This window comes from Sycon ciliatum, chromosome 11 (assembly GCF_964019385.1).
Source record: "Sycon ciliatum chromosome 11, ocSycCili1.1, whole genome shotgun sequence".
NCBI classification, from domain to species: Eukaryota; Metazoa; Porifera; class Calcarea; order Leucosolenida; family Sycettidae; genus Sycon; species Sycon ciliatum.
In genome coordinates, this window is record NC_088653.1 from 6,172,734 (window position 1) to 6,190,009 (window position 17,276).

At 46.2% G+C, this 17,276-nt stretch overlaps 1 protein-coding gene across 1 annotated transcript in view; it reads right to left on the reverse strand.

The window, feature by feature from the left end:
* Positions 1 to 15,535: 15,535 nt before the first annotated feature.
* The window catches only part of LOC135826967 (uncharacterized), an 86,903-nt gene continuing 85,162 nt past the window's right edge, over positions 15,536 to 17,276 (reverse strand). The window contains exon 13 of the mRNA XM_065339494.1: positions 15,536 to 17,213. The gene's annotated coding sequence lies outside the window, so the exon portion shown is untranslated. The remainder of the gene's footprint in view (positions 17,214 to 17,276) is intronic.

The following is a 17,276-nucleotide window of genomic DNA, read 5'->3' on the forward strand; positions in this document are numbered from 1 at the left end:
TCTATTATTCAACCTTTCTATCAACTCCCTTCCCAGCATTCCCCAATCCAGCGATCTGACTCTGTTTGCGGATGATTCCAACATGGTCTGCGTTTCTCCGCCTACTGTCGTACCCGCCGCGCACACTGCCTCCCTGCAACTAGACCTTGATAGATGTGTGAACTGGTCCCATAAAGCTGAAGCAGTTTTCAATGCTAACAAATGTGTCCATGTTCCCTTTTGCAGACCTAAATCAAACCCACCTGATCCCAGGACCGTCACCATGGCCGGTACGTTACTGACCCAGCCCTCTTCCCACCGCCATCTGGGCATCATCCTCACTCCTTCACTCAATCTGTCCCCCCATATTCAACACATTACCAGCAAATTTCGAGGTCGGGTTTTTCTTTTAAACCACATGTCCAACTTCCTTCCTTTTCCTGCTGTGAATCTTTTGTATAAATGTTATGTTCGTCCCCTCCTTGAATATGCTGTTCCCGTTTGGATGTTTTCCGTTTCAGCCACCATGTCCACAACCCTTGATAAACTGCAGGCTACTGCTGCTAGAGCATACTTAAATAGTAAACTCAAGCGTCGGCCTGACTGGACGACTTCCAAAGAAGACCTCAATGTTCTGTCCTCTTGGGAATCGTTAGCATGGCGACGGCAGATTCTTGGCCTTGTCTATTTCCACCATGTATTCTCCCAATACCCCTCCTTGTTGTCTCACTTCCAGCTACCCTCTTCCCAAAGCAGTCGTCACCCTTCATCCATAATTCTTCCTAAAGCTGGCACCTTCTTTCGTAAATCAACCCTTTTTTCTTTGAGTGTTGCCTGGAATAAACTTCCTGAAGATATTCGTTCACTCTCTACAACAGCGAAATTTAGTATTGCTGTTCGTCGGTATCATTCGCAATCTATGTTTTCTTTGAAAGGTATTCCTGACTTTTGTGTCTAGGCTAACCACATCTATGATAGTTTCAATAGTTTGTGTATATGTCAGTTATAGTAGTCCGCAATGCTGCTTTTCTAATTCTCATTATGATTAGCATGCAATGTACTACCCGAAGTACTGAATTTACTTCTTCTGTACTCTATATTCTAATGTATCTTCTACCTCTTCTCCCTTACGAACATACTTTCTCATTTTCCATACTTATATAGGAGACTCCCTTCGATAGGCATCTATTTGCCTCTGGAGGATCCGTGAAATAAAAATCAATCAAAAATCAATCAAAAAAAATACCGGAACGCTGGCAGGATACAGCCACTGGAACGCAGGCAGGGCAGGTAGCCAGACTGGCACTGCAGTTGAATGGCTGGATACACGTACCCATACACACAACACACAAAGCAGTCAAGAGATGAAGAAAGTGTCTGCTCGGCACATCTTTTGTACAGTCAAGAGATATTAGCATATTTGGAGGAGGTGGTAGCCTAAAACAGGCTCGACAAAAGTTACCGGCTTATGCCAACAACTCAGTGTTCTGGTAGAGTAGACGGTTCGATACCGGAACGCCTTGACAGCCAAATTTGTATAGACCCAAACCGATCATCAGCGTTGATTTTTCACTCGAAATATGTTTGTGGAAGGAAACTGGCATGTTGAAGTTTGCTCTGGGGCCAAAGTCAATCGAACTAAGCCACTCCTTTCTGTTGACCCATTGCCTCCAAGTTGCCCAATTCTTCGCTTCAAAAAAGTTCAAATCAGAGGTGGCTCCAAACCGGACACGTTTTAGAGTGCACCTCAAATTCACTCTGGGTCTGAAATTAGGTAATTGCTATCGCTCCACGACGGCCAGTACAGAGTAACAATAAGCCTTGTGTGTGCTTCCATTAGTTTTGATTGCTATGCGGTGTTTTATTGGCGAGAGGCAAGCCGCTGTTTACCTTCGACAAGAAGTTGATTTTTCGAAAGTCGTAAAACTCCAGTCGCAGTGCGAAGGAACACGTCAAAAACTCACCTGGTTGGTATGGCGCTTCTGGTCATCGCAGAGCCATGAAATTTTGGCCCGGAGTATAACACATCGTAGTCTCACTGTGACATATGTTTTCTAATCAAAATATCAAGAGAGAAAGTGAATATTGAGTCCGTTCCGGTTTGCAACCTGTGTCCCATTTCAAACCGTCTCCTCTACATACATCAGGCCCATTTTCTGTCATAATTTCTTTATTCCTGCTCATCCTCTCTTTCTCCATTTCTTCGCTGCCCTCTACTGTTCGAATTATTTACAGCAATACACTTCTGTTTGTGTGCATGTGCGTGGTTTGTTTGTGGTTTGTATGTGTGTGTTTGTGTGTTTGTGTTTGTGTGTGTGTGTGTGTGTGTGAGAGTGTGGTTGTGGGTGGGTGTGTGTGTGTGTATGTTGTTGTGTGTGTGTGTGTGTGTGTTTGTTTGGTGTGCTCATATTGGGATCATTTTCATGTTCACCCAGAGAATTGGCGAATTTAGGTTGTGTCGGCCGTTGCGTAATTCAATAGCCAGTGGTGTCATCTTTCCAAGATTCCTTTAAAGACCCTCTCCGCTCTCCCGGAAAGACCCACTTGACCAGGTTTGGCAATGCGCAACAAGTACAAAAGAACAAGTAAGTGTGTATGTGTATAGGAGCGCGGGGGAGGGGGGGGGGGGGTGGCAAGGGTGAAGAAAATATTTGAAACATGACAGTTCGACCTACACTCATGTTTGTAACTGAGGTGATGCTGAATATCATTAACCTGGCGATCTACAGTTTATAATCATGGAAGTGGTAAGGAAATTTGCGCTGTGTAGAATTTTGGAAGAAAAATATAAAAAAATTCTATTTTTCTATTTAATAGTGACGGGCGGGTAATATTAATATTTATTATTATTGCGCACACACTCGTGGCCAAGGCCAATCAAGGAGGATGTGAGGGCGATTATAGCCAGCCATGGCAAAAATAAGAAAAATAAGAAAAGGAAGAGAAACTTGTGCAAATCAGAACACCAACAATAAAAGAACAGAATGGGGGAATACATGACAATTCGAAATTTCTCTCAAAGGATTTAAGAGATTTGACGGTAGGAACGTGCAGTTTCTGATCACAAAACTGAAGACAGGTACCTAAGACATTTGGTGACCTGGTAAGCTGCTAAACGCTTGTACAGTTCAATAGCACTAACTACAGTTGCACTCATTGAAATCCGGCAAGAGGCGCAAACCTACCGCTCTAGACCAGTTACGAAGCATCACTCTATTTGAACATGTACTTGAAGTACATCTGTACCTCCAGCCGCATACCTATCACTCATAGGGCCGCCAATTATGGTTGTACAAAGCCTCTTGTACGGGCGAATAACGTAGCGTAGCAAGTCTGATAACTGTTCAATGATGATGTCAGTGCAAGTGTGATAACTGTTCAATGATGATGTCAGTGCATGTAGCAAGTGTGATAACTGTTCAATGATGATGTCAGTGCATAGCAAGTGTGATAACTGTTCAATGATGATGTCAGTGCATGTAGCAAGTGTGATAACTGTTCAATGATGATGGATCCTTGCTGTTGTGTACCCTGCTGTACTGGAACTGGTCCTAGTCACACACATCGTGTCATTCAGTCATACATAGAGACGATCTGTTGGCTACTCTCTTGGTCTCCACCCTACGGGAACCACCAAACTATCTGGACCCATCCCATAAGCTATCTCCCGGCGCTCTCTCGTGCTAACCTTCTGAAATATGTCATACATCATTGGTAGGGCTTGGTGTGATGTAAAAGAAAGCCACTTCCTTTCCTACATTGTCGGAATCGGTCTATGCACCAGCATAACATGTACTTCAGTCGTGGCCAAAGAAATCACACCCGCAAGTCAAAAGTAGCTCAGCGTTTGCACTCCAATGACTCCATGCACGTTCCTAAAACTGATCTGACGGCCGCATGAGACTTGGCATTGCCTTCGTCATGTGGATTGGCCAATTGGATTTCTTTGGCCACGACTGCTCAGTCATCATGTACTAATGTATACTATGGAATGACGGCAAGTAGTTATTTCTGTGCCAAACTGTACTCTGTAGTGTGTAAAATGCATGGTGCAGTGCAACACCTAAGTACACATGTACTGTACTGTGTAGTGTGTAAAATGCATGGTGCAGTGCAACACCTAAGTACACATGTACTGCACTGTGTAGTGTGTAAAATGCATGATGCAGTGCAACACCTAAGTACACATGTACTGTGTAGTGTGTAAAATGCATGGTGCAGTGGAACACCTAAGTACACATGACTTGTACTGTAGTGTGTAGTGTGTAAAATGCATGGTGCAGTGCAACACCTAAGTACACATGTACTGTGTAGTGTGTAAAATGCATGGTGCAGTGGAACACCTAAGTACACATGTACTGTATTGTGTAGTGTGTAAAATGCATGATGCAGTGCAACACCTAAGTACACATGTACTGTACTGTGTAGTGTGTAAAATGCATGGTGCAGTGCAACACCTAAGTACACATGTACTGTACTGTGTAGTGTGTAAAATGCATGGTGCAGTGGAACACCTAATAGTCAGGGAGCCGACCTTCAAAAAAGTGGCGCTCCAGGTCGGGCGAGATGGAGTACAAGATCTCTTCTGCAATGGGTTATGGGTCTATCAGAGAAGGGCTTTCGAGTTCTTGGCCATCCCAAACTGTGCACGGACATCGCGAGGACGCATTTTGTTCGACGATCAAATTCACAATTGTCAAGCATTTAGGCGCAAATGTTTTTCGTTCTCAGCCGACTTCTCGGTTTGAGAAGTAGGTGCGCACGCTCAAAATTCCAAATCAGTGACTATGCGTGTAACAGTTTTCCCCTGTTCTCTAGGCCTTGACGGATTATGCTAATATTTTCGTGATATTATGCTTTTCGCATTGCTGAAAAAATTGCAGAATTATGCTATTTTTATGCTAAAAGTTATCATTATTATGCCGCATTATGCTCACATATGCTGCTAATGCATAATGGTTCTGTGCAAAATAACAGGTGAATTTTTTTGTAGAGGGCGTTGTACTGTAGTAGCAAAAGTTCAACGGGGTCAACGCACCGTCCGACCTAGCTACGACCATCACTGATTGTAGTGGACTGGACATGTTATCAAGGGAGTCGTAAACCTACAACTTCCTAGTGCATCTACTTGTACTCGTACTTGTAGAACATGTACAACTGTATGGAATTTGATGCGAACAGGCGGATTATTACAATTTTATGCGATTCGTATGCAATTTGCCTCGAATTATGCGATTATTCGATTTTGGTAGGAATTATGCGAAAAATTATGCTAGCATAATCCGTCAAGGCCTACTGTTCTCTATAACTTTACACTCCCTCGCACCTCATGCGTCTTACGCCTGTCTATTAGCACCTTCATTGGCGCCATTGCCACATGTATACTATCACATTTTGCATATAACTGGTCGAGGCACGCTCAACCAGGCTCTTACTTTTCAAGTTTGATTAAACCTGTTACACTGGTAGCAGAGGATGGTTACTACTCTGCTTTTGGCAGGTGTTCTGGTCGCTCTGCTTACGCTCCTCGTACTCGTCGTTCGGCTGATAAACGATATCAAGACCGCTCAGCGCGTTAGCCAAGGAAACCGAACGATACATCCGAACTCGGAACCGTGGGAGCCAACACCCCGCCTTACGAAAGAGCCGCCTGTGTTTGGAGGAGATTCCGCTACATTCAAAGAATGGACGTTTGCAATGGACATGGCCCTACGGTCGTTGGCACTCCCAAATGCGGCACAGAGGGTCGACTACGCGGCAGGATTTTTGACTGGAAACGCTCGTCTTTGGTTGATAGCGGCATTGGAAGCTAACCAAGTGTTTTCCGACTGGCCTGCTCTGAAAGCGGCACTTGGCGATGTGTACGGACCACGGCACAACGAGGAAACATCGCGTATGGGACTAATTTCCGCAGCGCAGCGCAGGTCGCTGGACGCATACATTGCTGCCTTCACTCGCCTCAGCCTGCAAGTGCCGGAAATCGACCACCACACCAGAGCGCTGCTGTTCGTCAGGGGTCTAGTGCCGCACATCCAGCGACAGGTCATGCGTGAGCATCCACGTACCCTGGAGCAAGCTGTCATGGCAGCAAACACCGTGGAGCAGTCGTCAGGGCCACAGGCGTCGGGGCCACCAGCCAGTAGAGAGTCGCGTTCCGTGCCCAGCTTCCGTGGTCAGGGCCTCCGCAAGCTGACGGACCAAGAGCGTGTCCAACTGCGAGCAATGGGACACTGCTTTGCTTGCAGGAAGCCAGGCCACCTTGCTAAAGACTGTACTGAGGGTGGACAGCGCTACCCAAACGCTGGTCGCCAGTAAGAAAGGGGGTGCGCTTACTGGCGACGACCCAAGCACCCACGCCGGTACCAGTCGCTAACCGGTTCGGAGCTCTGGAGGTTGAAGACGTTGCTCTCCAGGAACCTACGGAGCCGGAGACACCCATAGCTGTAGGAAATTGTCCCGTTGCAGAAAGGTGTCATGTCAGCAACGTCAGCGTCGGCAATGAACCTGAACACGACCTACTGCGCATACAGGGAAAGATCGGCGGTCGCCGTGCAGTGATGCTGATAGATTCCGGTTCGACGCATGACTTCATTGCAGACAGTTTTGTTCGAAAGCATCATCTTGACACGGATGCAAGCTCAGCAGTGCTGAGCGTAACATTGGCGGACGGCTCGACCAGCGAGGTCCCGCAGATTTCCACACGCACGCTAAGGGTGACAGTCGGGGGCTTCAGTGAGGAACAGCACTTTACTGTGTATCCCCTGACTCGCTACGACGCTATTCTTGGCAAGCCGTGGCTTACAAGGAACAACCCCAGCATCAACTCCCGTACGAACGAAGTTCAGTTGGACGGTGAGCCCTTTGTTGCCAAATTGCCTTCAGCTAACCCGCCGACAGCCGACCGGCCATCTGTGGAAAGCATGTTTATCAGTGGCCGACAAGCTCGTCATGCCCTGAGGAGTGGAGCCGAGGGGTTTCTTGCATGGGTCACTGCTACAAACGAGGAGAATCGTTCCGGGCCACAACTCCAGGAATCAGAGCAACAAGACATCCAGAACCTGCTCAAGAGGTACCAGGATTTATTTCCAGACGAGCTGCCGAATGAGCTTCCACCGAAGAGACCAGTCGACCATGAAATCCAGATAGAAGATGGAGCCAGACCACCGTCTCGACCCGCCTACCGCCTGCCGAAACCAGAGATGGACGAGCTCCAGTCACAGCTGTCAGAATTACTTGAGAAGGGATTCATTGAGCCAAGTAAGTCGCCATACGGTGCACCTGTGTTTTTTGTGAAAAAGTCGGATGGTACTCTGAGAATGGTGTGCGATTGGCGAGAATTGAATAGAATTACGATCAAAAACAAAGCTTGTCTTCCTAATATTGATGACTTATTCGACACGATCCAGGGCAGTGCATATTTCTCCAAGTTGGACTTGCGGTCGGGGTACAATCAAATCAGAATTCAAGACTCGGATGTTTCTAAGACGGCCATTAATACGCCGTTCGGCCACTTCCAATTTAGAGTCATGGGATTCGGGCTGACTAATGCCCCGGCCACCTTTCAGTCACTCATGAACTCTATTCTGCAACCGCATCTCCGAAAATTCGTTGTAGTATTCTTGGATGACATTCTAGTTTTCAGCAAGACCTGGGAAGATCATCAGCATCATCTTCAAACAGTTCTAGAAACACTTAGAAATAGTGAGCTGTATTGCAAACAGTCTAAATGCGAATTCGGCGTGAGAGAAGTTCTCTTCTTGGGGCATAAAATCAACGGCACATCAATTTCCCCTGATCCCAAGAAGATAAGTGCTGTGGAAACATGGCCAACTCCGTCGTCAGTAACTGATGTGAGGAAGTTTCTTGGCTTTGCAAACTATTTCCGAAGGTTCATAGATCGACACTCGACCATCTCTCGTCCATTAGAAGAAATCACCGGAAAAAATTCACGCTTTGAATGGAGCGCTGCTAGACAGAAGGCATTCGAGTCTCTAAAATCAGCATTACTCGAGGCGCCAGTGTTGCAACTGGCCGATGTTGAGAAAAGCTTCACGGTAGAAACTGACGCAAGTGACTTTGCCGTGGCGGGTGTGCTCCTGCAGCAGGGAGAAGATATGGATTTGCATCCCGTAGCCTATTGTAGTCGGAAACTGTCAGCTGCAGAACGCAACTATACTGCGGCCGAGAGGGAAACGTTGGCTGTGGTATTTGCATTAAAGTGCTGGAGAATCTATCTATTCCGCCACTTTGACCTGATGACTGATAATATGGGTGTTGTCTATTTACGAACCAAACCGACTCTCACCAAGCGTGAGGCAAGATGGGTAGAGTTTTTAGCTGACTATGACTTTACGGTCTTTCACAAACCAGGAAAGAAAAACATTGCCGACCCGCTTTCACGCCGTCCAGATCTGTTCAGTGATTCTGAAATAGGCGGGTCATCCTATCCTCCTAACATTCAGTTGAATGCCATAGAGCATACCCTAGAGATTAATCCAGACTTAGCGCAGTTAATTGTCAGCGGTTACAAGTGCGACAAGGATCTTGCTCCCATTATCAGGAGACTGAAAAATTCAAGCCATGACAATCTGCACGACCGTTACCTTCTAAATGAAACACCCGGTTATCTTTATCTCAGATCTTCACCACAGAACAGGTTATGCATTCCAAAGAGTAGCAAACTCCGACTCGCCCTGCTTCAAGAATACCATGACTGTGTGACTGCGGGGCATCCCGGTCGAGATCGCACCTATTTCAGACTCGCTAGATATTTCTATTGGCCCAGAATGGGACTGGATGTAAAGGCGTTTGTCAAGTCATGTGACGTCTGCCAACGAGTTAAAGGCGGCCAGCTAAAAACTGGTCTCTTGCAGAATTTACCAGTGCCCAGTCAGCCGTGGGCGGATATCTCGATGGATTTTATCATGGGTTTGCCTAGGACCGATACAGGTCATGATGCTATATAATATTATGTATTTGTAGACCGCTTGACAAAGTGTGTACATTTAGCACCTACTTCCTCTACTATTGACGCTAAAGGAAGTGCTGATCTGTATATTCAACATGTATTTCGACTTCATGGTTTGAGTTCTAGTATTGTATGTGATCGTGATCCAAGATTTACGGCAGCATTTTTTCAGGAATTGTTTGATCGCTTAGGAACGAAACTAGCATTTAGTACTGCCAATCACCCTCAGACAGATGGCCTAACTGAACGAGTAAACAGAATAGTAGAGGATGTGCTCAGGGCTTTTGTAAATCATAAACAAGATAACTGGGATATGCTCCTACCTCTCTGTGAGTTTTCTATCAACAGCGCTACTCAATCATCTACAGGAAACACACCGTTCTTCTTAAATTACGGTCTAAATCCCAGAGCGCCACCCGACTTCCTCAACCCTATTCAGGGAGGCAGAGATTCAGCTGATTGGTTGCAAGCAAGACAAGACGCGGTCAAGATCTCACAAGATGCGTTAGTGGCAGCTCAAGCTCGTCAGGCCTTCTATGCAGATCGGACAAGGGTCGAGGGAAAGCTGAAGGTGGGAGATTTGGTAATGGTCTACCGGGATTTCCTCCTGACTCCTGAAGCTCGGGACCGACCATCCCATAAATTACGCCCCAAGTGGTTTGGCCCCTTTCCTATAACCCATGTGGTCGGCCCGAATGCCTACAAGCTCAAGTTGCCTCATACCAGCCGCTGTCACCCGGTATTTAATGTGTCGGCACTCCGTGCCTACGAGAAGAACGCTATTCCTAATAGGAGACAGCCTACGCCTCCGCCTATCACGGACCTTGATGGTCATGCCCGCTATGTGGTGGAGAACATTCTCAGTCACCGCCGCCGGCAGAATCAGCTTCAGTACCTAGTCAAGTGGCAAGGCTACTCTGATGCCACTTGGGAGCCTGAACATTATTTGTTGGATGAATCTGGTAATGACATTGTTCCACTTCAGAAGTACAAAACCTTGGCTTCTGCCCGCTGAGTTTTGCAGTTGAACTTCTAGTTTCACCTTACACATTTGTTGAGCTTATTACACTTTATTTGCATGGAGTTTCAGTCGTCTTATTGTGTTACTTCAGTGCGAAGCCTTTTTTCGTCTCGCACGTGTTTGCGCTTATTGTACTCTATTCCACTTGAGCATTTGGGTTATAAGCTCCTTCCTCTCCATAGGAGGGGGATGATGTAACAGTTTTCCGCTGTTCTCTATAACTTTACACTCCCTCGCACCTCATGCGTCTTACGCCTGTCTATTAGCACCTTCATTGGCGCCATTGCCACATGTATACTATCACATTTTGCATATAACTGGTCGAGGCACGCTCAACCAGGCTCTTACTTTTCAAGTTTGATTAAACCTGTTACAATGCGCCTGTCCCGAAGATGACGACGCTGCAAGCTTACTTTCTCAAAGCGTGACATACATTTTCATTACGATTTTGGCTTTGAAAGTGAGAATAGTATTGCCATCGTCAGGTCCACTAGTCACGAAGCATGGCGCTTCTGGACAAAAGCGCAACATAGAGTGTGTACCAGCAATAGTGCACAATAATACTCGCGCCTACTCCGGCAATTCTGCAACGCGTGCAAGCAAAGTTTCAAAAGTATATTTCCAGGTCTGACTGAGGTCGAGTCGAGCGAAGATTCCGGCAGAGTAGGCGAGATGTTGCTTGCTGACAAGTCGGCCTCCGCGTCCCGGAGTCCTGACTGCCAGTGCCACAGCCGTATGCACCAGTGACCAGTCACCGGACGTGCAAGATCATCATCACCCATGTCGGTACTCTGCCTGGCCTATTTATCTGCTGGTGGTGTCAACTCCGTTGCAGTTTGCCAGCTTGTTTGTTCCGGTACTCGTTCTTCACTGGTTCAGGTGAGCCTAGCTGCTTTTGCACAAAATACTTTGTGGATCCTGTGAGAGATCATGTAACTCGAAAACGAGACGTTGTTTGAAACAAAGGTAGAATGACAATCACTGCCAGTTCCACATGCACTTCTGACAGGAACTACGACAGACGTCTACGTGGCAGCACCAAAGGAGAGCATGGGATAGGCAACATAACAAGATAGAACATACATGCGCGCACGTGCATGTGTGCGAGCTTGTGTACACGCGCGCACGCCCACACACGCTTGCAAGCGTGTACTCACATGTGTGCGAGTGTGCATGAGTGCACACACACGCACAGACATGTGACTCTCTGTTCGCACACACACACACATACATGTGTGCGAACATGCGCGCATTCATCACACACGCGTGCGCACATACACACAGGTGGATGCGCACATGCCAATGCTCACACACACACACACGCATACACATGTACATGTGCACGCACACACACGCGTGCGCGCTTGCACGCACATACACACAGGTGGATGCGCACATGCAAATGCTCACACTCACATACACGCATACACATGTACATGTGCACGACACACGTGCGTGCGCACACACATGTGGATGCGCGCACGTGCATGTGTGCGAGCTTGTGTACACGCGCGCACACCCACACACGCGCGCAAGCGTGTACTCACATGTGTGCGAGTGTGCATGAGTGCACACACACGCACAGACATGTGACTCTCTGTTCGCACACACACACATACATGTGTGCGAACATGCGCGCATTCATCACACACGCGTGCGCACATACACACAGGTGGATGCGCACATGCCAATGCTCTCACACACACACGCATACACGTGTACATGTGCACGCACACACACACGCGTGCGCGCTTGCACGCACATACACACAGGTGGATGCGCACATGCAAATGCTCACACACACATACACGCATACACATGTACATGTGCACGACACACGCGCGCACACACAGGTGGATGCGCACATGCAAATGCTCACACACACACACGCATACACGTGTACATGTGCACGACACACGCGCGCGCACACACACACGTGGATGCGCACATGCAGGTGCTCACACGCATACATACATATAAACACACACACACTCATGCACGTGCGCGTCATTATCTATGAATCTCAGAAACATGCAACACGCGGTCAGAAGTTAATCATCACCAGTGAACTTGCTGTGATTGTGGTACCAACAACATGCTGTGCAAGAACGTCACCATCATCGGCTGCTCTGAGGTAGCATTCCAGAATGGCAATTTACAAAGCCGCTGTCTAGTGCCCTACTATCATCTCCACGGAGCAGCAGTCGGAACCCAGGAGATAACTGCTCGGCATAGCTGCAAACATCGCAAAGGTTACAGCACTGGATGCTTCTAGTGCAACGGGTCACACTGCTCGGCATAGCTGCAAACATCGCAACGGTTACAGCACTGGATGCTTCTAGTGCAACGGGTCACCCTAACCCTGTTCTATACTTGCTGGTGCATGTCCGAATGTGACAACCCAATCATTAGCGCCCATGTTCTGGATCGTCACTAACGCTTCCGCCCAGGGCCTTATTACGGGCTTCTACGGTACTCGCCGATGCATGTCCGAATGTGGCAACCCGCTCAGCAGCACTACACATGTGAGCAACAAGTGGACGTCGTTGGCAGCACAGAGCAGAGGATCGCAAACCGGCTGAAGAATGGATACTGTTCTCCATGATGAAGGGATCAAAAACCGTTCAACACAGATATTGCGCTACATCGTCTTGCCTGGATGTATGCGGTGGTGCCGATGCATATCGCGTCCATGACACTGTTTACATATCTGCATTCAGCCTTTGTTCACATAAATATGATGCACCGTAGCTGTAGTTTTAAAATGATTATATTCTACATGTTACCGCCACATTTACTGATTGCGTTTGCGGAAATTCCTAAAATATACTACGTCTACTACTTTTTCTCAATTTACCACACAAAGGACTGAATGAAGTAGGGAAATAATCATCCCATGATCTTCTACAATGTGAATGCTTCCACGTACGCGCATGTCATTGTGCAGCATCCGAAACTTCAACAAAACAATGATTCAAAGAGACGTTATTCAAGATAAGTCATGCATTTCTACGTTCACTGGTATAATCAAAGATTCCGTTCAAGGCAGCTGCCATGGTGTGTACCTTACCACCTTTAACACACGTTGTCAGTCCGCTCATTGACTAGCATGAAATCGTTTGTAGCAGGAGTACTCTTGTTTGTAGTGAGGATCAATCTACAAAACACTATTGGTAAAAACAATCCAGAGTCACCTCGATGGAGACGGACAGTTCCTACGAGACCTGCCTGTCGACATCAGGGTCAAGTGGCAAGCCATTTAGCCGTTACGCACGACAATCTCAGGAACACCAGCCATGTCCTCCTCCGACGAACCAGCTACTGTATGTTACTTCAGAACTCAGAACGACGCAATTATACAAACAGAATGAAAAATGCTTCATCGACGGTGTGACTTTGCGTTTCGCTTCGTGTTTCTTTGTGTTTCTCTTGAAAATCTAGCAAAATTGAGTCATTCGCATGAAAATGTCTGGTTACGTCAGCGAAACCCGCTGATTTTCCCCATTTTTCAAGCGCTGAATGGCGCAAAAACTGTGAAATCACGGCAACGAAATAGTGTTCGACGAGCGAACAAACCTCCTTGCACCGGCATTGGTGCACAGCTTCGGGACGGCCAAGTTCTCAAATCGTCCTCTAGAGACCCTTACCTACCTCTGTGCGAAGTTTCAAGTCCTCCCTCTGAAGTGGCATACCCCGAAAATAAAAAGCATCCTACAGATTTCAGCTCCCGGACTATAAGTACACATGTACTGTACTGTGTAGTGTGTAAAATGCATGGTGCAGTGGAACACCTAAGTACACATGTACTGTACTGTGTAGTGTGTAAAATACATGGTGCAGTGCAACACCTAAGGCTAAGTACACGTACATGTACTGTACTGTGTAGTGTGTAAAATGCATGGTGCAGTGGAACACCTAAGTACACATGTAGAGGAGACGGCTCGATACCGGGACGTTTTGACAGCCAAATTTGTATAGACCCAAACCGATCATCAGCGTTGATTTTTCACTCGAAATATGTTTGTGGAAGGAAACTGGCATGTTGAAGTTTGCTCTGGGGCCAGAGTCAATCGAACTGAGCCACTCCTTTGTGTTGACCCATTGCCTCCAAGTTGCCCAATTTTTCGCTTCAAAAAAGTTCAAATCAGAGGTGGCTCCAAACCGGACACGTTTTAGAGTGCCCGTCAAATTCACTCTGGGTCTGAAATTAGGTAATTGCTATCGCTCCACGACGGCCAGTACAGAGTAACAATAAGCCTTGTGTGTGCTTCCATTAGTTTTTATTGGTATGCGGTGCTTTATTGGCGAGAGGCGAGCCGCTGTTTCCCTGCGACAAGAAGTTGATTTTTCGAAAGTCGTAAAACTCAAGTCGCAGTGCGAAGCAACACGTCAAAAACTCACCTGCTTGATATGGCGCTTCTGGTCATCGCAGAGCCATGAAATTTTGGCTCGGAGTTTAACACATGTCGTAGTCTCACTGTGACATATGTTTTCTAATCAAAATACCAAGAGAGAAAGTGAATATTGAGTCCGTTCCGGTTTGCAACCGGTGTCCTATTTGAAACCGTCCCCTCTACTGTACTGTGTAGTGTGTAAAATGCATGGTGCAGTGCAACACCTAAGTACACATGTACTGTACTGTGTAGTGTGTAAAATGCATGGTGCAGTGCAACACCTAAGTACACATGTACTGTACTGTGTTGTGTGTAAAATGCATGGTGCAGTGCAACACCTAAGTACACATGTACTGTACTGTGTTGTGTGTAAAATGCATGGTGCAGTGCAACACCTAAGTACACATGTACTGTACTGTGTTGTGTGTAAAATGCATGGTGCAGTGCAACACCTAAGTACACATGTACTGTGCTGTGTAGTGTGTAAAATGCATGGTGCAGTGCAACACCTAAGTACACGTCACATGTACTGTACTGTGTAGTGTGTAAAATGCATGGTGCAGTGCAACACCTAAGTACACAATACTGTGCTGTGTAGTGTGTAAAATGCATGGTGCAGTGCAACACCTAAGTACACATGTACTGTACTGTGTTGTGTGTAAAATGCATGGTGCAGTGCAACACCTAAGTACACATGTACTGTACTGTGTAGTGTGTAAAATGCATGGTGCAGTGCAACACCTAAGTACACATGTACTACAATTATCATAGTTAGTAGCCTTAAGGATAAGTCCTTGTTACCTGAGATTAGTTACCAGGACAACAGGCACTTCGTACATAACTACTCTCTCACACATGCAGTCATCTTGAAACAATTATGCTCTATTTCTGATTCCTGGTATCATGAAGTACATAGTCAGCCATCTCTCTGTCCCCACGTCGTTTCTCCACTGACCAATATTGTCATTATGAAAATTAATGTCAGCCTTCAGCATAGCTCTGCTGTATTTGAGAGCGATGGAAAAGGGGATTTACATAAGGATTAGCCGAACTATAGTCACCATCAGTGCACACACAGGTGAAAACAGCTCAGTAACATGCTTCACCGCACTCATACATTGCATCCAGCACAACACATTGAGCAGCAGACAGCACACAGGCACACTGTGAAGGTCGGGTCTCCGTATGGATAACAAAAACAAGACTTCCGAATAATGATGATGAAAATAGAGAAAGTGCAGTGCACCGTACACTAACAAGTTGTGTACCGTAATGACGTAATGACGTAATGACGTAATGATCCGGCAAGGCAATTGCAGCAGTGGTACATGGTGTAAACCTTGGCAAAGTGTAAACGCATCATGTTGTGCAATGATAAGGAAAACAAGTGCAAGATCAGTGCAGACACACACACACACATTCTGTGCTGTAATTAAAAAAGAAGGCCTGCAAAGCAAATTGCTGTTCCGACAAAGTGTGTTCCTTACAGCCACAGAAAACAAAGTAAGAAAACAGCAGAGCATGAAAATACATTGCCGACTCCAACCATGTAGAATAGCAAGCGAAAGGCAACGGCAGCGAAAACAGCTGGCAACACAACAGCAACGAAAACAGCTGGCAATGAAAAAGCAACAAAAACAGCTGGCAGTGAAAAAGCAACGAAAAAAGCAATGAAAACAGTGATGAGCGGCACAAAGACCACACTGTGATCTCACATCATGGATAAAAGTAATGAAGTGCATGATCAGTCCATACACCCACCCACACACGTATTCTGTGCTGTAGTGATAAGAAATGATACAAGCGAAACAGCAGTGTACACAAACACATGTTGTGTAACTGCCACAGAAAACAAATGAAGACATCACTGCACACAAACCCATGCAATCATATTGCAGGTCGGTAGTGATGTAGGCTAGCAAGGGAATAACAATGACAAAAAGCTCACTGGGGTCTGGAATGATGGGTAAAAAAAAGAGGGAAACTGTGAGTTACACAAACAAATTCTGTGCTTTAGTGATGAGAAGAATAACAAGCGAAACTGCAGTGCTGTAGTTCACAAACATGATAATTGTGTCATGTAAAAAATAAAAGTAAAAAAACAAGTGACATCGCAATGCACACACGCACACATACATATTTCCATGAGGTAATGATGAAGACTAGCAAGTGAAGCTGCAGTGAAATGCACAAAGCATGTTGTGATCAGAAATGATGCATAAAAACAAGTCGAACTGTTCAACATGCAAACAATCATGACAGTGTGTTCTGTTCCGTTGTAGTACGAAAAGCAAGCCGAACGGGAACGTAAGGGCAAAAACACACATAGACATCATTGATGACGAAGAAGAGCAAGTGAAATGGCATTACACACAAGCACTTTGTGCTACAAAAAAAGCTAGGCAAATTTTGCAGGCGGCAAGAAGTGTACATGCACAAACAAACACACACACACACACACACACACACTCGCACACACACACACACACACACACACACACACACACACACACACACACACACACACACACACACACATATACACACACACACAAATACTCCCACACATACATACATTCGTAAAACAACTTTAAAAAGACGAGTGAAGGCCATAGTGAACACAAACACAAATCTATAGTGCTCTTCGATACTGAGGCAAACAAGTGAAGGATTTGTATGCATACATGCATGGCATATGCAAGTGAAGTAGTAAACAACAAATTGCCACAATGGCCAATTTCTAGCCAGCATCACTACGAATTGATAATGGAAGACATCAGACACTGTTCCGACTCTGGCGTCAGTGACCATGACAACGATGACCTGGTTGGAGAGTGTAGTCACCTGAAACCTGTATGTGACAAACAAACACATACATGTACACATCATTTATACACACGTGTACACATGTACA